This window comes from Camelus dromedarius, chromosome 5, assembly GCF_036321535.1.
Source record: "Camelus dromedarius isolate mCamDro1 chromosome 5, mCamDro1.pat, whole genome shotgun sequence".
NCBI classification, from domain to species: Eukaryota; Metazoa; Chordata; class Mammalia; order Artiodactyla; family Camelidae; genus Camelus; species Camelus dromedarius.
The window spans coordinates 34,644,757-34,668,256 of record NC_087440.1 but is presented as its reverse complement, the minus strand read 5'-3'; the positions used below and the strand labels follow the sequence as shown (position 1 = coordinate 34,668,256).

General features: G+C 34.1%; 1 long non-coding RNA gene across 1 annotated transcript in view; it reads right to left on the bottom strand.

The window, feature by feature from the left end:
* The window catches only part of LOC105094197 (uncharacterized), a 1,056,246-nt gene that overhangs the window by 633,376 nt on the left and 399,370 nt on the right, over positions 1–23,500 (bottom strand). The window contains exon 16 of the long non-coding RNA XR_004137286.2: positions 17,997–18,099. This is a non-coding gene — a long non-coding RNA (uncharacterized LOC105094197). The remainder of the gene's footprint in view (positions 1–17,996; positions 18,100–23,500) is intronic.

Sequence of the window (23,500 nt, the reverse complement as noted above, 5' to 3'; positions counted from 1 at the left end):
AGTGACTAAATTGAAGAGGAATGAAGGTCATAGGGTTAAATAGTTTGAGAAAAGTTAAGGTCAAGGTAATAGCTGTTGATATAAATGTTGAAGACATAGCACTTGTTGCCTGTTCAACATACTTGACATTAACCATGCTATTCCCCTAAGGCATCTGCTGTCTAATACGTAATTTTTAAACGTAAGCACATCTTTTTTTGTTGTTGTCATTAATGAAACTATAACTACCTAAGGATTGGTATTAATTTCTAAACCTCTATGGTATACCCACTGGATCCTGGGAAAATAAAGGTGAACTATACATCAGTCAACTAAAGAAGGAAGCATTTTCAGACCAGTGAGATTCAATATATATTCAGTTTCTCAATCTGATAATCTATAATTTAGGATTTGTTTGTATCTGAGATTTTTTTTCCCTTTTGATCTTGTAACTCTGAAGCAGGAATTTAATGATCCCAAATAACTCTAGCTGAATAACTGTATATGAAATAAATTTGATTTGAGAAAAGCATTGGTTAAGCCTTATTTTTTTTCCTGGAGAAATATGTATTTAGACTGTCAGAGCAAACTAATAATTTTCCTTTGAATTTGTATTAATTTCTCACAGAAGAACAAGAGAAGTAATCTTTGTTTACAGAACTTCTTTTGTGTTGGTGGGGTGATTCACATCAAAATGCAGTTTCTTTCAAATGTGTCATTATAATGGAGGACTTCATAGTCCTTTTTGTTAAATTACAACATTATAATCTGTGGCAATATTTTAAGTTTTCTTAATGACAGTATAACTTTGTGAAATATCATTGCTATTAAGAGAATAAATCCATGCATTATGGAAGTTCATGACACATTTTGAAAATATAGATGCTATGATTCATGTGTACTCTAGCTTAACCTCCAGTTTAGAGTGGCACAATTAAATTCCAAAAACAGTTTATTCATCTTCTATAAAATGCTATTATCACAACTATAAGGGTAGTATTTAGTAGGAATGGTAATTCACTTAGACGATAGTAGAAATTGATTTTAAAGGGATTTTTGGATTATTTTATCTATGAGTAAACTGAGACTTGGGTGATGTGCCCAAATTAATAACATTGACTGGTGCTAGAAAAGTGTTTAAGAACTAACCTGAAATTTTCTGCTGCCATCTAGAATTGCTAACTACTACTGAATTAGCCTTCTTAAAAAAATTATAAAAGTGGAAAGAAAATATGAGCCAGTTGTTTTTAGGCATTGGACTGCAGGTAGTAGAACACTGTGGTCCCTAAGAGAACAGCGCTCAGATGTGAACTCCGCAAAGGCACAGGCTTTGTCTTTGGAAGAGGAGGGAGGTACAGCATTGGAGCCACAGAAATCCATGTGAGGAGGTCTCCTGAGAATCCTGGGTTGTGGGCTGGGCTATGAACACACAGAGTGAGACTATAAGAAATTTACCAGAAAGCAGGTACTACAGAGTTGAGAACAGAACAGCAATATTAGAGATCAAGCATTGCAGGTAGATGCTGGAATTCTGACCCAGACAGAATAGAGATTTTAGTGATACTGTTGTTGTTGTTGTTGGACATGTCCATAGACTTATTTATTTTTTAACTTTTCATTTTACATAATTATATATTCATTTGCAGTTATAAAAAGATAATACAAAGAGATTCTAGAAACTCTACTAGTTTCCTTATTGGTTATAACTATTGTACAATATTTCAACTAAGTGACTGATGTGGATAAAGTCCACATAACTTACTCAAATTTCACTAGTTTGCATGCATTTGTGTGTGGGTATTTGTGCGTGTGTTTTAATTCTATGCAATTTTTTAACATGTGCCAATTAGCTTAACCCATTCACCTACTGACAACGATCAGCTCCTACTGGGCATGCAGACACCAGGGGTAGAGGTGCCAACCAGCCCTGCTCAGTCATATTGCCACCAGATGAGGGTGGGAGTTCAGAACACTGTTGGACTCCACTGACAGTAGATTGGGTTAACTGGGACACAATCTGTTTACTCCAAGTGGAGTATGGAAGATTACCTCCCTGCTCAGCCCTGCAAACACTACACTGAAAGAGAAATAGGGGCACTGCCTGTTTTGGGCAGGAGAGGGAAAATAAGCTCTCTGCTTGTCCACCAAAACTGGGTGGGGTGTGGAGGGGAAGTTCTGGCTTTTTAGGTATTGCATCTGGAGGATTAGAATTAGAAAGAATTATTTGACTTCTGATTGACCAAGTTAGATCCCATTTTTCCCAAGGTCTCCTTCTGGTAACTAAAAATCCCTAGCATACAGCAAATAAGCATAGGAAAACTTTGAAGAAGATAGGCTTCCCAGAGCCTTGGGATTTTAGGAACAACATGGTGAAGCTTTCTTTGGGTTTCCTCCCATACATCCTGGCCAGGAGAAAGGAGAAGCCTCTAACCTGGACCTACTGATAGGGGCAAACAAAACACTCCAAGGAAAGCTGCTTCCCTCTAGCCAAAGGACAGGGAAAAGGGTAGTCTAACAACAAAAATCTTTTTGGCAATACCCACCCTACTCTAGCCAAATTTCAGTGTGTGTATAGAAAGTCTGAACAATATTAACAACTAGAATTAATTGACTTTTACAGAACAGTACACTTTGAGAGAACACACACACACATAATCTCAAGTACACTTGGAACAGTCACTGACATATGCTAGGCCAATAAACTAGTCTAAATATATTTCAAAGGTTAAATCCTTTAAAGTATTCTTTCTCACTACAGTAAATTATATTAGCAAAGAATAAGAAAGATGTTTGGAAATTAAACACTTCCAAATAACCTACAAATCAAAGAAGAAATTCTAAGGTAAATTAGAAAATATTTAGAAATGAATGACAATGTAAACAAAATAGATCGAAGTATTTGGAATGCAGCTTTAGTGGTATGTGGAGGGAAATTTAGAGCTTTTAATGCCTATATTAGCTAAGATAGATGATGTTTCTATAAATAAAAACCAACAAAATAGAAATCAGACAAGAGAAAAGGAGAAAAATCATCATATAAAAAAGCCAATCACTGATAATATTAATAAAGTTTATAAGCATCTAGGAATGATAATCAAGAGAAAAAGAGTAAACATAATTATCTATATTAGGAATGCAAGAGGAGATATCACAAAAGAGCCCATGTATGTTAAAAGAATAGAATGAGAATATTAATGATAATTTTATGCCAATAAATAGGATAGAAAAAACACGACTTTTGAAAATCAACTTTAAAGAACTATTATATAAATTGAATTCATAACAAAACTCATCCTATAAATAAAACTCTGAGGTCAGATAATTTTACTGTTGAATTCTTAAATGATTAAATTCCAGGCTTTCACAAACTTTATCAGAAAACACAAGAAAACTGATTCTATTTTATGAGACCAACATAATCCTGTACCAACACCGGACAAAGAGGTTAAAAGGAAACAATGATTGATCAATAACTCTCTTTAGAATAGATACACAAATATTCAACAAAATAGTAACAAATCAAATATCGAAATAGATAAAAAAGATAATCTACCATGAACAAGTAATCATGTTCCCTGGATTATAAAATGAATTTAATATATGAAAGTCAATCATTGAGATTAACCATATTAACAGAATAAAAGAGAAAAATCTTGTGATCGTACAAGAATGTTAATTCTCATCACTTCTCCATATTTAACTGGAGTATTAGCTAGTGATAGATGCAAGAAAAGCTGACATTTTTAAAAAGTAGAAAGAATGAAAATTGTCTCTATTTATGTAGATAGCCTATTTGTCTAACTAGGATATCTTAATACTGCTTGAATTTAGCAAGAGCACATGATTCAAGATCAAATACAATAATCAATTTCAAAATACTAGCAAAAAGAAATTGGAAAATAAAAAATTTAAGTCAATAGCATGAAATATATAAACTGTTACAGGAAAATTTAACTAAATATATAGAAGACCTTTATACTAAAAATAAGTATGCTGAGGAAAATTTTAAAAGATCTAAATAAATGGAATTATATACCATATTCATCTATTGAAGCTGTATTATTTTTATGATATTTAATATGCCCCAATTTTTCTATGGATTCAACAAAATAGCAATGAAAATATCAGCAGACATAGAAATTGACAAACTGATTCTAAAACATATGAAAATGAAAAAGACATAGATTAGCAAGCATTTTGAAAAAGGACAAAATTAAAGAACTTATACGACCTGATTTTCACTTATTTTAAAATTACAAAAAATAAGAGTCTAGATTTTGTGTTCCATCAGAAGTATAGGTCAATTAAACAGTATGGAAATATTATCAATTAATGATATAAGGCCACAAGAGTTTTGAGAATGTGTAATCACATTTACAGAATAGGTAATTTAAGTGGGGGAGAACAGTCTTTTCAGAAAGTGGCTCTAGAGCATCTGAACATCTACACTGAAAAAAAAAGAACCTAAATTTCTAACTTGACCATTGTCAAAATTAATTTGAAATGGATTAATAAGAAATGAGAAAATCTTCATAAATTTGAAGCAGGCAAGCTTTGCATAACACAGGCAGGAGACAAATATCACCAACAGTAATCAACATTAGACAGTTAAGTGTATTTTATTCAAACTAAAATCTATTGCTCTTTCAAAGATAAAATTATGAAATTATAAATGCAAACCAAAGATTGGAAGAAAAAATAAACATGTATATGTAATATATGTATAGAGGCACACACGGGCACACACACACACACACACACAGGACTGCGCCCAGAATTCACAAGGAACATTCAAAAACTCAATAATATGAAGACAAATAACCAAATGAAAACAATGGGCAAAATGTTTTAACACACACTTCATCAACAGCATTAAGCACATGCAAATATGCTTACCCTCAGTCATCAGAGAAACGTAAATTAAATTCATACTGGGAATATATTTTCTCACTCACTAAAATGGTCAAATTATAAAATAATGGCAACTATTTGAAAATTTAATGGGAATTTAAAATTAAATACTGGCAAGCATGTGGTGCAACTGGAAAGTCCATCAGTGCCAGAAAGTATTTTAGTAGTTTTAATCCTAGGTATTTTAGATAAGAGTAATGAAATATAAGTTCAAAAAAGGAAAACCTTAAACTAGAAACAATCCTGATTTCCTTCAACAGGAGGATGAAAATATCAGAATGAAAAACAAATAGTAGTATATTCTTACAATGGTGTGTTGTTTAGCAATAAGGGATGAACTACAAATAAATACAGTAGCAAAGATGAATGACTCAAAAATAGTATACTCGGTGAAAGAATCCAGAGAAAGAGGAGTATAAATGATATCTTTCTGTTTATATGAAGTTCTGGAATAGCTAAAATTAGTCAATAGTGATACAGCAGACAAGTGACTGCCTGAGGTAGGATGAGAGATAGAACATTAACCGTAAAGACGAAGCTTCTGAAGTGATGGAGATGCTTCATGTCTTGATTGGGTGCTGACTACATGAGTGTATACATTTGCCAAAATTTATCAAACTGTGTATTTGTAATTTGTGCATTTTATGTATGTTATATTCAGGTAAAATAAAAAAAAAAAACAACACCTAGTCTAAAACTACTGCCTCTAGAAAAAAAAAAAAGATGTCTGGCCTAGCTTTTGTAACTTGCAAAAAATCAAAGTTAGAGGGATTCTTGCATATGATTGCATTCTAAGTTTTTGATATACAAAGAAGGATAACTAATCCTTAAAATATTAAAATCTCCTCTTTCTTCAGAATTTATCAGAGTTGGGGCTGAAAGTCCAGATTCCTTAATCATTGTCTAGTGTCATCTCAATGACACAATGCGGACCTCCAGCAAATTGGCACTGTTATGGATATGGAATGCTTTATTATCAATGTTTTACTATGACAAGTATTAATGCACTAAAAAGGAGACGGCTCAGTGTGGTTTAGTCTATCTCCTTAGTTTAAGAAAGCATAAGCTATATATTTTTTAATCTTATTTTTAGAAAGTTTCAATTTTGTGAAAGCTAAGTAGGTTCCTAAATTGGCAAAGAAGATGAACTCCACCTGCAGTGTGCACCATTAGCTCCTGATGTGGCCCATTCTCTAACCTACCCTCCTGTAACAAAGCTGGTCCAGAAAGACGGCATTCAAGTCAGTCTGTCTCATTCTCATAAACCCAGATTCTTACTTTTCTTACTATGCACAAGAAACATGAAGACCTCAAAGATACAGCAATAAGGCAAAAATAACCGAGTGCATTGAGAAGACTGCTTTTAGGCACTTTCTCTAGAGGTGTCACTTCATTTACAAACCATTAGAAACAATTATCACCTTCCCCCCAAGGAGAACTTTTTGCTTTTTTCACATACCTGTCATGTTATCATCTATTTTTGATATAGTATTCAGCTTTTCAACTCACCAACAATGTTGCCAGTTAATTCTTTCTAGTTTATAACATACAGCTTTGCATATAAATATAACTTGTAAGATTATCTCTATTAATCACTAATTTTTTTCTTGATTTGTTGCCTCATTCATACAATGATCTCTATGGTAAATAAAAAGAAAATTTAATTAATACTCATTTTTATATTTCGACTAAAATTACTGAAAGTCTATCTTTAGTTTATATACTTTACATGTTACTATCTTTTAATCTATTACAATTTTTTTCCTTCCCTCCAATCTGGGAATGCTTTTACTAAATTTATGATGACCCCCCAACTGTCAAATCTAATACTCTATATTCAATCATTAATCTATTTGATTCTTATCAATACAACTGTCCTTGTTCACCATTCCAACTTTTGAAATTCTCTCCTCCTATGAATCTTGGACATCATGTTTGCCTAGCTTACTTGCTATCTATATGAAAATACTATTTCTTTTTAATTTATTGGTTCCACTTTCAGCATTACTACATCTTAGCATTCTCTGAGATTTTTGTCCTTGGCCTTTCTATATTTCTCTATATACATTCCCTGTAATAATTTCATAAGATCGTTTCTACCAAAATCTGTACAACTAAGGACGCTCAGAGCTTTTGTTCTCTCTTGAGTTCCCAATCCACTCATTGGATTGGGGCATCTCCAATTTAATAAACCACTGGCAACTAAAACTTAAGATATCAAATATAGTACTCAGTATCTTCATTCTCACTCCAATCTGTTTCTCCTGTATTTGTTATCTCAGTTACTGGTGTTCAGATGTCCAACTAGACATGATGGTGTCATCTTTGATGGCTCTAGGCACTTCACAGATGATATAACATCAGCAAATAAATGTTACACATTCGACCATTAAAACATCTTTTTTTCTGTTTACTTCCCTCTGGCCCCACTGCTGTTACTGCCTTTGTTCAGATTCTTATCATTTCTTGTCTGAATCATTAGAGCAAATTTCTTTTTGAACTTCCTGTTGTCACTATTTCCCCTTTCCAGTCTTTCCGCTACCTGCTGCTAGAACAATCTTTCTTAAAAACCTAACCTAACTCTACTACATTGCGACCTATAAACTGCATATCCATTACTTCTTATCAAAGACCCTTCATTAGCTGCCTTTCAACTACTTTTTCAATCTCATTGTCTCTTACGTATACCTGACATTTCAAACAATAACCTTTTGTTTTGAATATTTTGAATAAATTAGTGTTTTTATATGTTGTGTCTTTGCACATATTACTGCCTCATGTTCACATTTCTTCTCCTTATTATTCCACCTGGAATCATCTATTTAGTCCTCAATACTTAATTAAAATGTTTTTTCCTCCAAAACTATGTGTCTATGACCTCTAAAACTTTAATGTACTCTATCTATTTATCCATCCATCTATTCATCTATCAGTCCATACAAGCACATATATGCACTCCTGCTTATTCTTGCTTAAAGGGAGAGATTAAAGCCTTTTTACTGCTACTTACAAAGAAAAATATTTCCTGGAAGAAATACCCATCAAAAATAGTACTGAATGGGAGATTTCCATACCACTGTTTATCAGGTCTTCTCAGAAGCTCATGACTTCTCACATTTAAAATACAAAGCAATAGTTAACTAATTTCTATTACAACTTCCATCTATGGTAGGTATATAGATGCAACATAATCTTTGGTAACTCAGTTCACTTTTCTAGACCTTATTTTTCTCTTCTGTAAAATGAAATGTTTATACTAGATCTCTAAGTTTGCTTTCATACATAAAATTTAAACTTAAATGGTTCTAAATATATCCTCATGTTTTACTCAGAAGAAATCATTTACACTAATTTCATCACTCAGATTATGGTCATTTATATGTGCATAGATTTGACAGTCAAATATATACATCTCATGTATTCTCAGTATATTTAATATTTCACTATAATAAGATTCTAAAGCTGAGTTTATAAGTAGAGAGAAAATACAAAGATGGAAATACTAGCAGATTATATTTTCATCTGCAGTGAAATGAATTAAAGTCATTCCTTTGTATGCGCAGTTGCTCTAGTTTATAAAGTGTGTCTCTGCCTTTGGAAATATGCCGAGAAAAGGTTAAGTCAGATATTCTATTCTGTGCCACTACTGCAGTTTAGCTTCTTCAGACCTTTATTAACTTTTTCTGTTACTAGCTCACTGAAGACACTGCTTGTTTTCCTGGGTTGTGAAAAAAAAATATATATTGGGAGAAAAATGGTGTAGTGTCAAGACAAGCAAGCTGAGATTCCAAAGGTCTGAATCCCTCTTTTGTCACTGTCAGATGCATCCTCTCAAGCGACTTCCTTATCAGTCTGTGACTCTGTTTCCTCATATGGGCAGTGGGGTGCAAACAGTATCATGTCTTTTGCTTTCTCTAAAGGATGCTGCAACAATAAATAACAGGTATGGAAACAAACTGACCTTTTAAAGAAAAAGCCACTTTATCATTTGGTAAAATATTATTTCATATTAGGCTGTACATACACATTTACTACTTTTTATCATCTTTATTTCTTCATACCTCTCCTGTGGCAAGCTAAAAGATAGGAATATAGGAGCTGGTATCCTTGTTTGTCCTCTGCTTTCAAAGAGACAAACTGTTCTTTCCAATTGCAGTAATATATTTTTGGTGAGGAAGGAGGTAGAGGGAACACAGACAGACAGAGGCTTACCAGAGTTATGTTTCTAATTGTTCGAAGAAGGTAATGGATTACGAGTTCTGTTATACTGTGACTCACACTCAAGAGGATAAGAGAGAGTGAGGAATAATCCTGTTCTGACATTGCCTGTTGGAAAAGACACCATGCACAGAGTAGCAAACAAAACCCAAGACAAAGAGGTGGAGCAAGTGGTGAACGATCTTGTGGGAGTTCTCATAATTACTAAATCTTCATACTCCTCTATCTCATGGCAACTATTGAAACTGACCTCATTGTAACAGAAAAAAAAAAAAAAAAAGACTAAAGTAGCCATCTAGAACCAAACTGGAAAAGATGTAGAGCGATTTCTCATGAGCAAATAAATTTTAGAATAAACACATCTGATTCCCAGTGGCATGAATTTAATCACTGACTTGCGGTAGGTCTTGATAAACATCCTTTGCCCTAACTGGACTTCTTATTAGTGCAACTGTACTTACCAAGATAAAATCATACTCATCTACCTCCTGAAAGCACTTCAGTTTTGTTGGATAACAGTAGAAACAATTAAATACATGAGTCCTGTTCACTGACTGTGGTGGTAAACAGTGCATGGCATAAAACAGAAACCAAAGTCCAAGAAGCAAGAGTCAAGAGAAGACCCTCCCCACTTTATCCTTATTTTTAAATATTTCATTTAACCTCTCAACCATGTCCACTTTCTCAGTATTGCTTGCTTTTCAAAGATCAGGCAGCACTGCTGCTGTATTAGTCACAGGTTTAAAGTGCCATCTTTCTAAATGTAATTTTTTTTTCTAAATTTTCATGTGAGGAGCTGGACTGTAGTTGATGTCTTCTGGAAACTGATCCATTATGAAAACATCTTATTCAATAAATTGTGGAAGCTCCTAAAACTTCTAAAGTGGAATAGTCATATATAATTTGTTGAACAGAGGATATTTTCCCTTTAGTATCAGATAGATAAACCATAAATATGTGAGAATACTAACTGATATAAAAATAGAACAACATAATTTACAGTATTATTATCACACAAAATACTTTCCAAAATGAAACTCTACAATGATGAGTTCAGATTTCCCATTTTCATCAAATATCTACTCCTTATAAAGTAACATACAGATAGTAACAGAAATATCTCTAAAAATACCACAGCTTTAGGAAATATTCCCTAAAAAGAGCTAAGTAATAAGGAAAAACCTGAACAAATTGTGTATTTATTCCAAGAATAACTGAAATTTGATGTGGATAAAAATATCGCACATATTTTTTCTTAAATTTTTTACATTTCTAACTTTCTTTTATAAGTGTACTCCACTTGTACCTAGAAACTACAAAATGGAAGAGTTAAGTTATTATCACAGACATTAAGTTTCAGATCACATTCAGGTGTCCAAACAATTATACAGTAGAACTAACTTATTAAAATTTTTAAATATTTGCATCATCTATTGTTCATCCCTGTGTGAAAGTCAGGCAGAGGTATGATTCTGAGATTCTACCATTATGCTCTGAAACTTCAAAACAGATGGTGAAGTTTCATATACCAGGGTACTACTCCTGTGATAAACCTCACCATGGGTGCTACTTATTGAACAAGCAACTGACAGTTTGGGATTTGGCGCTGTGGGGTTTACAAGATGCAGATAATAGATGATCACTACTCTTGGGGAAAAAGTGAAAATTCCATGAAAGAATAATATACTTAAGAGACTACCAGTGAGTACCTTTGTGTTGATGCTTCTTGACTAAACTCTACTACTTACCATATGACTTGAATTGCAATGTAATTTCCTTCTGGTTCCATCTTTGGGGTACTTTTGTGATCAAGAACACAATGGTCATAAATATATATGAAAATGGAAGGAAATTCAAAAATTTACAGAAATCCTAGAAATGTTCTAAATATTTTATGCCCCAAAGTGGAAACCTGCCAACCTATCTCTTCTTCAGACAAATTGCTAAGATGTATTTCTGGGAAGCATGTGACCTACTACCATGGCCCCAAAGTGAAAATCCTCACATATTCTTGGGAGCTAATGCCAGTAGAACTATCCTCATCTGACCCTTCTCCACCATCAAGACTAATCTGACCATAGATATGAGTTAGAGAACTTTTTATACACTTAAGCACATATGCTGTTATACGATTTTATTTTGAAGTTGTTATTTGTGTGTGTGTGTGTGTGTGTGTGTGTGTGTGTGTGTGTGTGTGTGTGTGTGTAAAAGTTAATGTCTGCTTCTAATCTCTGGTGTGCTGTTTCATTTCTCATTATGATAATGTTTTTGCTCTATCCCATAGTTCATTTCTTTGAAGAGTTCCCCTTCCAATTACTGTATTATCATTAGACATACTCCTAAATTTATTCAGACAAAATTAATATTATTTATGATATTTTCATTTAATTATATTATGTTATTTAGGTTGTTCTCTTGTTCAAAAAATAGGAGTCTAGCTGACTTTCCACATGTTAAATAAAAACTATACACATAAAATTGACTTTGTTAGATACATTTTAAGATCCCCTTCTACCCCTTAATGCTTTGAATCTATGAAATTCTGCCTATGGTATTTAAGTGTTTTTGTACATGAGCTTATGGTGCCTATATAAATGGTAACTAGGTTCAGATTGAATAAGGAAAAATATAATCACCAGGACATTTTCAAGGGTATTTTTATTCTATGCTTAAACAAGAATTGTGCTAACAGAGGATTTAGTAACCTGGGACATAGAAGAGATTAACTGTTCTAATTTGGGGCCTACTCATGTATTATTACACACATGGAAAAGGCCCCACAGAGGCAGGGTGTGGAAGAAGGGCGTGAGGTGTCAAATGCATAAGCTGCAAATTTCATTGCCAGGAGTGTGGTGATGGTGACCACACAGTTTCACTTTCTCCTGTATAATTTACAATGCAAAAGATTCATGAACAATAATCTTCTCATAGCTTCAAATCACAGTATTAGGCCCCAAGTTGTGCTGCACTCTTCCACAGCACAAAACAGAATTTCTGTCAGTATTTCAGTGAATTCCATTTGATAAAAATCTGAACAGATTTTTTAAAATGAAGGCAAAAGTGGAAACATCCTCTTTCCAAAATATAAATATGTATATCAAAATACTAAAACTGCAGGTCATGCTGAAATGGATCTTAGCTCTGTTATTCAATTATTTAAACTATTCATAATCTAAGCAGTTCTAAGTACGGCTCATCTGGGTAACCTTGATGAAGTTCTGAAGTTCTCTGAATCTGTACCTCCTTATCTCTTAAATAGGAATGCTAAAGTCTTACCAATTATCACTCATTTTAAAAATGAAGTGCTAAGGTGGCTGGCACGCTATAAGCCTGTAATAGGACACCATTTTAAACTCATCATTAACATGTGTCCTTAGGGGATGCAGCTCAGGGACTAGCAGTCCTTAATTGGACTTTATTAGATTTAAGGGAATCCAGGGCTCTCTCCACAGTAAGAACAGCTCAAGTGCAAACCTCGGAGTCAGAACAGTCGTGGAGAATGTCAGGAGAAGGACAAAGGAACATTTTCGGGGCTCCACGAACAGAAGTGATTATTTTCTTGTTTTAGTATCATCGATATGCTTTCACAATCCCACTGGCCAGAATCACATAATCAGTAATTACTTGGGTGACCTAAAAGAACTTTTTGAACTTATGAAATAAATTTGTAAAGTTCACAGGCATACACAAAAACAAAAACCCAGACCTGATAAAGGTCTAGAAAATAAAATGACTGTTTTTACGTGAATGAACAAATGTGTACAATATTTCTATGGCTGACACTTAAATCATAAAGTTCTAAATGTTACAGATAAATTCAGTTATTTGTTTAGAGATTCTATGACTCACAGAGGCTTGAGAGACTTCAGCTTTTCTATAAACAAGAGTCAGGGGTGGGGGCTGGGGGGCCCAAGGGGTCCTGCTCCCTTTCAGTATCATCATCATAAAGGACCATCAGTATTACTTGCAATAAAGGATCCCAAAATTCTACTCAATATATGATCTAATTCTTCTACTTCTTATTTATATGCAGAACTTAAAGTTAAACATCCAAGAGACAGTCCATAAATGTTTGTGTAAGAAAGAAAGAAGGAAGGAGAGGGCAAAGTTGAAACACTAACACTAGTTGGAAGAGAAGGTAAGTTAGAATTGTCTAGGTTTAATGTCTAAGACAATTTTTCCCTACTCTGTTTTCTATGAAGATTATAAAAAGACAGATTTCTGAGTTTACGTTGCACCCCAACATTTATATTTTTAAAACAGTATCCTCAGGCAAAGCTGATATACAAATACAGTTTATTTCATAATATCCCCAAATATTTTGCTAATAAATAATTTTAACCTCTTTGTAAATAACCTGAATTAATAATACATACATTAAAAAAAGTTCCTTGCTATGCTAGATCCACTAGGTATCTTTAATAATACATGTTTCCTAGTATATCAAAAACATTAGGAAATTTGGAATCAGAAGGATGTAAGATCAGATTCTGCTCTTCTACTTACTAGATTTATTGCATATTTTTAAGGCTGCTTTATCATATATAAATTAGAAATTGTATCTAACTCTCAGAATTTTTGCTAAGATTAAACGACAAATTTTAACAAAGATCAAAAGAATATCTATCTGATGTGCAGAAAAGATCAATAAATATCAGTGCCCGCCACCTTTGTCTTAGTTTGTTGATGTAAATTCAGACATTTTTATTTTTAAAGCCAAATAACTTTTAACATATATTATGATCAAAATTTTCATTGAGAAACTTTTTAATTAGTTTAAATATCACAATGATTTTCCGTATTTTTTCTATCCTATATTCCACCTACTCTGTCTACATCTTTTCTCTCCTTTTCCAGCAAATATTTGATAACTGACAGCTACATGCCAAACAACATAGCAGATGATGAAAGGAATTGTTTTAGTTATATTTTGCTGTGTAAAAAATTAACCCAAACTTAACGGCATATAACAACAAACATTACAGCAGTGTTTCTGAGCATCAGAAATATAAGAGCAACTTACTGAGTGGTTCTGCTTTGGGATCTCTCATGATTTTAGAGTTAAGATATTAGCAAAAGCTTCAATCACTTTAAGATTTACCCAGAAGAGGTGATACACAATCAAGTCAGTCAGTTACATAGCCCTTGATTAAAGACTTCAGTTTCTCACTGATTACTGGTAGAAGAACTCAGTTCCTCAAAATGTGGACTTTATACAGTTGCTGGAATGTCTTTACAACATGCTAGGTAGTTTATTCAATGCATGCAAGAACTCTGAGGATCAAAATTATATTGGCAAAATTACTGTCTATATAAGGCTGTCCCTTTTAGTCCAAGTGACATTGTTTCCACTAAAATAATTCTTTTAAAACTGTTTGGAGTGAGAGGATATAGCTCAGTGGTATAGTGCATGCCTAGCATGCACAAGGTCCTGGGTTCCATCCCCAGTACCTTCATTAAAATAAATAAGTGAATAAATTTAATTACCTCCCTCCAAAGCAAAAACAAAAGCCATAAAGAAATAAATAATGTATTTTTAAAAACCCCCCAAAACCAACTGTTTGGATCTCCTGTTAATCTTAATGTGCCAAAAGTCACACTGACAAATCTCTTTGATATATGCCCCTTTTTTACTTTAGACTTTTGCTGATGGGCACTTTCCTTAAGCTTCTTAATGCCTTTACTATTTGATTTATACGATCTGTGAGGCATACCCTTAAAATCTTTAGAGGACCTTTTTTCTTCTTTTTTTTTTCTGATTGAATGGTATTCTGGGGTTTCACCTTAGAGTTTTATGAGATCTTAACAAAGATTTTACAACCCCAACCTCAATTTTATCTGTACAGCATGTTTTCCTGACAGTGGTTTGCTATCTGGAGTGGTTGAGAATTTTCAAAGCAATCAAATCTTGCCTCTTTGTGTTTAACAATATTTACTTCAGTTCATCTCTCTCCTCACATTTTACCGTAAGTATCAACAAGAAATCAGATGGTATCTTCAACACCTGGTCTGGAAAGTCCCACAGCTAGACTTCCCAGTTCATTAGGTACACTTTCTACTTTCTTTGTTTTTGCCAGAATCATTGTTGATTTAACTTTTTATCACTACATTACAGACTCCCTTTCCTCCAGGTTCCAGTAAGATATTGATAACTTTATTTTTAGCCTTTATGCGTAACATTCTAAGTTGTCATCATTCTTCTACATAGAGGTTGTTTTTCAAGACTTTTAAATCTTTTACTACTTTTCTTTTCAAAATCCTACCAGTTTTCTACACTGTCCAGTTCCAAAGAGATTTCATATCTCTGTCATGGCAGCATGATGAACCACTTCCAAATACTAAATTTTGCATTGATTATGACCTAGTCTTGGAAGTTATACTCCGTGATTTCTGCTACATAGAAGGGAGTCATAAAGTACAGCCCACACTTGAGGAAAGGGGATCTAAACGCATTCTTTGGAAGGAGTGTTAAAGTATTTGATTTGTGGCCATATTATAAAACACTGCAGGAAGAAAAAATGAGTAAGACATATCCTTTTACTTCAGGGCTTTCTTAACTAGTAAAAGTAACAAATGCATAAAACAAGTATGATACAGCATACAATACACTTGAATAGATTTATAGGAAATTTTTTTTAGATACAGAGGAAGGAATTTATGTAGTTTGTAGTGTTTATGTAGTTTGGATGAGTTGTAAACTTTAACGATGAAAATAAATTCACAATTCAGAGAAACTGCGAAATGGTACTTTAGGCAGAGAGTAGAGAGGCAAGAATTCAGAGATACATGGAGAGACTGGGAAGTATGAGGAATGGAACTAGTAGTCCACCAGAGATGTCTCATAAGAATGTAAGTAGTAAGGAGTCACAGGATATAGTGTTAGCTGGTGTCCAGTTGTTAAAAGAATTATATACTATGATAAGAAGTTTGAACACAAAATCCAAAGAAGATGGATTTTACAAGCATCACATCTGAGGTTTCTTATTTTATTATAAAATTCATATGGCATTTCATGCTATTCTGTAACAAATCAGTTTTTTTTTTTTTTTTTTTTTTTACTTAAAGAGTTTACCTAGCTTTTAAGTAAAACTTCCATTCTTGGAATAGATGCAACTGTTTATGATCTGGTTTCACATAGAGTTCACATGTTACAAGGTAATCTTTGAGCAAGCCAAGTAAAGATGCTGCCCATGGCACAGACAGCAAGGCTGAAACATAATTAGATATTTTAAAAGAGGATATCAGAGTAAGATCTGTATTTGAGGAAGTTAACTCTGTGGATAATAATGATGACTATAACCTGCACTTGGGAAATTAGGAAGGGCAAGTTGAAGGTTATTGTTAAGAGACAGATGATACTTGAACAATAAGTGTGACTTGAGAGAAGCAACAGCTTCGAGAGAGTTACAGGATAAGGGATTGCTTCCTGGAATTCACTGAATTATTTATATTTCCTAAAATGTTTGTTTTCAAACAACTGGCTCAGATAACTATGTGCATAGAATGTATTTCTCTTGGGGAGCCACTCATTCATTTCGTGGTCCGTCTTGTAACAACCACCATCAGGGAATCAACTGTGTAAGACAATACACAGACAGAGCGCATTCTACTCCAGAGAATCTACTTCATTTTTCAATAATGACTAGCTATTTCCACAGCAAGCCTGAAAAAAGTCTAATTAAATGACCTATCTTTATTTGTTTATTTAGCCAGGAAAACTAAAGGTAATTTAAAAGCTGTTGTTAAAGAGGCCAAAAGCTGATTCAGAGATTAGATTCTATGCTCAGAGATGAATGATCTACCAAAATCTTAATCCACAAGTAAATTTTTACAGAAAAGAAATGATATTTATGTTGCTAGCACTCTATCTTCAAATGAAAATGTAGTATTTTTTTCAAATAAAATTAAAATACACATTAGTTATGTACAAAACTAGTCCTCCTTATACCCCTACAACTTCTGTTTCAGCAGTTCACTAGTGGCCCTGGAGGAACTCAACTGGAAAATAAAATGTCTCCCAATCCACCCCACAAACCCAATTTCTGATGTGACAGCGAAAAAAACCAGGATGACTGCTACCTAAATCCTGTTTTTCAACAGGGTGATATAAATCGTGCATACTGAGAAGATGCGGATGTTTAAATGCCTTACTTATCTTCCATTAACAGTCAATTAGCCTGAGGAGAAAACTTTCAGTGGAAGGTGTGGGAGGAATTTTTAGAATGCTTACTGGAGGCGGATCAAAAAGTAATAATGATCTCCAAGCCAAGATGCCTCCTACTCCCTAAATCCCCATGAAATCTCAACAATCCCTGAGTTAAGCAGATGTGATTCTACAAGCTTAAAACAGAGAGAAGGGGGAAAAAGAGAGAGAGGGACAGAATTAGCATTTTGGAAAGAATTCCCTTAGGGAGGAAGAACCAACTTTAAACATTTTAGAATGGAAAATAATTGAAACTAAACCAGAGAAAGGTCTTTACAATAGTGATTGCTTAAGATTGTAATTAAAATCAGGAAAACATTTCTATCCTTTAAAAACCTCCAGGACAGTAGTGTGTGTGAATGAAAAATACTGCAAACCATATCAGTAAACAAAGAATGCTGAAACCATCAAGCCATCTGCGGCTGCTGCCTCCCCACAGTGAAAACAAGCCTGCAGTCCAGCCTGCAGCCCAGCCTCTGCAGCCACTCACAATGGTGCACCCTGAGGGGACTCAGAATAAGAAAGGACAGGATACTGGCCCTAGATAGCTAGGTGCTTGTCAAAGGAATGAATTCAATGAGACCTAATGTTTGCTTCCTTCCATACATAGAAAAGCACTAAATTCTTTAACTTGAGATGCCTGGTCTTCTTTACACAACAAGTAATCTCGTATTGTTCCAACTACCTGGTCTTTGTTGTAAAGCTCCTGTGTATCCTGGCTCCTCCTCCACCTCTTCGGAGCAGTCCCTCAGAGAGATCTGAGAGACTGTCATCCTGGCTGAGTCCTCCTGCCAAATAAAACATAACTCTCAACTTATAGGCTGCGCATTTATTTCAGTCGACAAGTGTAACCCTTAGGAAAATATGCAAACAGGGACATTAGAGGTTTTTCCCCTAGAATCCCATCTCAACACAATTTGTACTTAGCACAGAAAATGTGAGTCAGGAAAAAAAAAAAAAGAGGAACTGGTGTTTTACTGAGGTTATAAATCCAATTTTTCACATAAGATAGCATTTCCCAAACAGTAGATCAGGATATATCTTTAGTTACAGAATGATTATACCCCTTATATTAATTTTGACAATCTGGTATTGCCCTCATGCTAGAAGTTAGGATAGTGCAGTATGGAGCAGCAGGTAAGAGCTTCAGCTCTGGAGAGGCTAGAAAGCCAGCAGCATGTTCTTCAAGTTGTGTAGGCTCTTAAATGAACTACTGACATATTTTTAAAACCTTTATTTTGAAAAAAAATGACAGGTGCAAAGAAAATTGCAGAGGGATATAAAGGGAGGTCCAGTTTACCACGTATCCAGCTTTCCCCAGTGTTGATGTCTTGTATAATAACAATGCAAAGTCAAAAGGAGGCAATTATCACTGATACAATTCAGAGTTAACTCATATTTCACCAGCTACACATGCACTCATTTGGGGGGATGTGTGCGTGAATTGCTATGCAATTCTATGACATATATTTTCATGTAACCACCACCACAATCAAAATGCAGAACTGTACAATCACAGAGGGCTCTCTTGTGTCAATCTTTACAGCCACATCCACCCTCTTTCACTTCATCCATAAACCCTCCCTACAACTAATCTTTTCTTTATCATTCATTATTTCAAGAATACTTTATAAATGGAATCATATACAGGTTAGATTTCATATAAACCTATATGTAGTATGTACACATGTATTTTATATATACACTATATACAAAAGTTGGACATTAGGTCGGATTTTTTTCACTCAGGATAATTTCTTTGAGGTTTATCCAAGTTGTTGCATGTATCAATAGCTTGTTCCGTTTAACTGCTGAGTAGTATTCCATGGTATGGGTATGTCACAGATTGTTAAACCCACTGAACGGCATTTAGATAACTGCCAGTTAGGGTCTATTATAAATGAAGCTGCTGCGAACATTTATGTACAAGTTTCTGTGCGCCTATACATTTCATTTCTCTGGAATAAATGCCCAAGAGTACAACTGCTTGGTCCTATGTAGTGTCCATTTTCAATTTTAAAAGAAACTGCCCAACTGTTTTCCAGAATAGCTGTGCAATTTTACATTCCCACCAGCAATGCATGAATGATCCAGTTTCTCCACATCCCCACCTGTATTTGATGTTATTAGTAATGCTTTTTAAAATTTTAGTCTTTGGATAAGCATGCAGTGTTATCTCACTGTGGTTTTAACTGCATTAGAGTGGCTAATGATGTTGAACCACACTGTCTGTGTTTATTGGGTGTCTGTATTCAGTGAAATGTTTATCTCTTTTGCCTATTTTCTAACTGGATTATTTGTTTTTTTAAATGTTGACTTGAGAGTTCTTCATGTAGTCTAGATAAAAGTCCTCTGCTGGATATGTAATTTGCAAATATTTTCTCCTAGTCTGTAATTTTTCTTTTCATCCTCTTAACAGGATCATTAGCAGAGTAAATATTTCTATATTTGATGAAGCCCAATTTATTAACTTGTCTTTATTAACTTTTTTTGGTGTCAAGTTTGACAACTCTTCACTTATTTCTAGGTTATAAAGATTTTCTCCTTTTTTTTTCTAAAATCTTATACTTTTATATTCAAATTTGTTATCTACTTCCTGTTAATGGTTTATTAAGGTGTGAGACTTAGGTAGAGGGCATTTTTTTAATGCCTTTGTATATAAAATTGTGCCAAAACTGTTTCTTCCTTAATTGAATTGCTTGTGTAACTTTGTCAAAAGTCAATTGAGTATATTTGTGTGAATCTATTTCTGGTTACTCTATTCCTTTCCATTGATCTATGTAACTTTCTCTGTAACATTACAACGTCTGTTTCACTCTACTATACCATAACTATTATAACTATATAACAAGTCTTAACACTAGAAAGAGTGATTTTTCCTAATTTTCTTTTCCAGAACTGCGTACTCTAGGGCCTTTCCTTTTATATACATATTTTAGAATAAGTTTATCTATGTGTACAGAAACCTTGCTGGGAATTTGATAGGAATTACATTAAATTTATATTTCCTAGGTTGAATCCTCCAATCCATAAGCATAATATATCTTTCCATTTACTCAGGTTTTCTTCTATTTCTTTCATCAACATTTTGTAAGTTGCAGCATACAGCTCTTGTATATATTTTGTTAGATTTATACCTAAGGATGTCTTAGTCTTTGGAAGATTTGTAAATAGTACTACATTTTTTATGTCAGTTTAACATGTTCCTTATTAGTATACAGAAATGCAATTCATTTTGTGTGTGTGTTGATCTTGTATTCAGCAATATTGTTGAACCCACTTACTCTAGTTTTTTTTTTTAAACTGTTTAGATTGTCTATCTAGACAATCATGTCATCTGCAAATAGGGATAGTTGTATTTCTTCCTTTCCAAACTTGTGTGACATTATTTTCTCCACACCCCCTGCCTTTTCACCTTATTGCATACGCTAGAACTCTCAGTCCTATGTTGAATATGAGAACTCAGAGTGGACATCCTTGCAATCTTCACAATCTTACAGTGAAAGCAATCAGTCTTTCACCATTACATATGATGTCAGCTGTAGATTTTATTTGTAGATGCATTTATCAAGTTGAGGAAGTTTCCCTCTTTCTAGTTTGCTGATCGTTTTTATCACTAATGGTATTGATTTTGTCAAATACTTTTCCTGCATCAATTGATATGATCATATGATTTTCTTCCTTATCTCACTGATATGGTAGATTACACTGACAGAGTTTCATATGTTGAACCAGCCTTATATACCTAGAATAAATTTCAATTGGTTGTTATATATAATTTTTTCTCTATATTGCTGGATTCAATTTGCTAATATTTTGTTGGTGATTTTTACATGTAGGTTTATGAAAGATTTTTGTCTGTAATTTTATTTCTTTTTTCTTTTTTTTGTACTCTCTTACTTGGTTTTGGAATTAGGGTAATGCTGGCCTCAAAAATTGAATTGAGAAATGTTTATTTAACTTTGTACAGACTTAATTTTGTACAGATCTTTCCTTATCTGAAAAACAAGGAAAATAAACTTTTAAGTTAATGAAAATATTTAAGAACACATATTCTTAGAAGTGTTAAACTAGAATCTGGAATAGGGAAGATGCTCAATGCTTGGAAACCATTTCTATTGATCTGGTACCTAAAACACAGTGGGCAGGCTGGAACTCAGCACTGTCCCTCCCTTCTATATCCTGCTTAGGAGCTTCCTCCAATCAGCATGCTACATTCACTTATAGGCTTTACCCACGATAATATTGGGAGAACGAAAACTTTCCTCTGTCCCTCTAGGTTCCTCTGGCTGGTCTAAGAATTAAATTGACATTAGATGGATTAACAGGAGAAAATCAAATTTAATTTCATACATACAGGAGCCCCACATACATGAGAGGTTCAGAGACAGAAAAGCAAAATGAGGTCTATATGTCACTCTGAGCTAAGGAATGGGACAGGGGACTCAGCTTCCAAGGACAGGAGCATCCTTCACAGGATGATAATAAGAAAAGCAGTTGTTTGGAAATTGTATGTTTGCCCTCTCACATATAGATGGGGACACTTAGAATAAATTCATCTCTAGGAATAACATTTTTTTTTGGAAAATCCCCAATTTAAACTCTTGGAGGGGGAGTAGTTTCTCTTGAGCCACAAGATCGTTACTGCCTTTAGCTCAAAATAATCTATATGTCAAAATGGCACATTTTGGGGAGACCTGTTCTGAAACCCTATAATTAACCATCATATTGCATCATACACTCCTCATTAATATCACAATTAGGGCTTCAAAAATATTAAAGAGTAGAACATTTTATGCAAAATGACATATAAATCCATCTAATGTAGAAACACCAAGATAAATTAGTCAACTCTAAGACTCAAATGAGAATAACACCAGCTATAACGTTAGGAAGACACTGTACACAAAAAACAAAAGAGTATTGCTTAGTACTGAGCTCTAAGTCGTCGTCAGCCACTGTAGCCGCCGACCTGCAGTGTACTCTGAGAGGAACTGGGGATGAAAAACTCTGTGCTTTGGGAAAACAGGCCCCTTAGATATGTACCACAGGAAGAATTTTAATGAACCCAGATTCTTACATATTCTCATACATAAAAAGCACTGAAATCATTAACTTGAGTTATCTGTTCTGTGTGAATAGCAGTAATCTCTTAACAAGATGAATGCTTGAGTGCACGTATTCCCTGGCCAAAAGCCATATATAAACCAGGCTTCTCCCTCTACCCTTTCCGAGCAGTTTCCTTAGAGCTGCCGAGAGGCTGTGTCTCAGGGTATCGTGCTCAGTAAGGTCCCTGAATAAAACTTAAATCCACAACTCTTAAGCTGTGCATTTTTCTTTATGCTGGCAACATTAAGAGAAGAATAAAGAAATTAAGATTGAAGGCTCTTGTTATTAAAAGTGTGATCTAGACCCAGCAATGTCACCATAACCTAGGAGTTAATTAGAAATGAAAATCTCAGGCCCCTAGCCCAGATTTATTGAATCAGAATCTGCATTGTAACAGAAACTCTAGGTGATTCCTATGCATATCAATGATTGAGGGGAAAAAAACCAACAACTTGATTTGGCTGCAGAAGACAGAAATGAATATATATACATATATGAATATGTGTATTTATTTCAGCTTCTCCAGCTTTCTTCATTCTCTTCTGCTTGAGTTTGGCAACTGGTTCTACTGGCTTAGCTTTGAAAGAAAAGATTGGGAAGCTAAGCTGATGAACTTACTGCTGAGTTATTTACAGTTTTTCTTTTTTCTTACCATTTGTGAAGTTTGTGATTGTCACAATAAATATTATTTATGCCTCAAACTTAAGTACAGTTACAAATCCTCAATTTCAAACTTAAAAGGCTTATTAAATTACTTGGCAAATACTTGCTATTCTTATCTCCAAAGAAATGAACAAAAGGAAGTTAAGTTATTCTGCTCTTTTGGGTAATATATGCCTTTGAATGGCACTGGCAGTTAGAAATTTCAAAAATGTGCTCCATTTAGGTTCTCTATTCTTTTCGTGAATGAGGAATAACAAGAAAAACTAAAGATAGTTGTAGGGGAGGAAAAATAATTTTCCTTCTACCTTTCTGGGTTCTTACTGAGACTACCCTATGCTAAAAGACAGATGAACAGAAGGAAAACTAACAGAAGTTTAATAACATGTATACGTCCTGTATACATGGGAGAGACCCAGG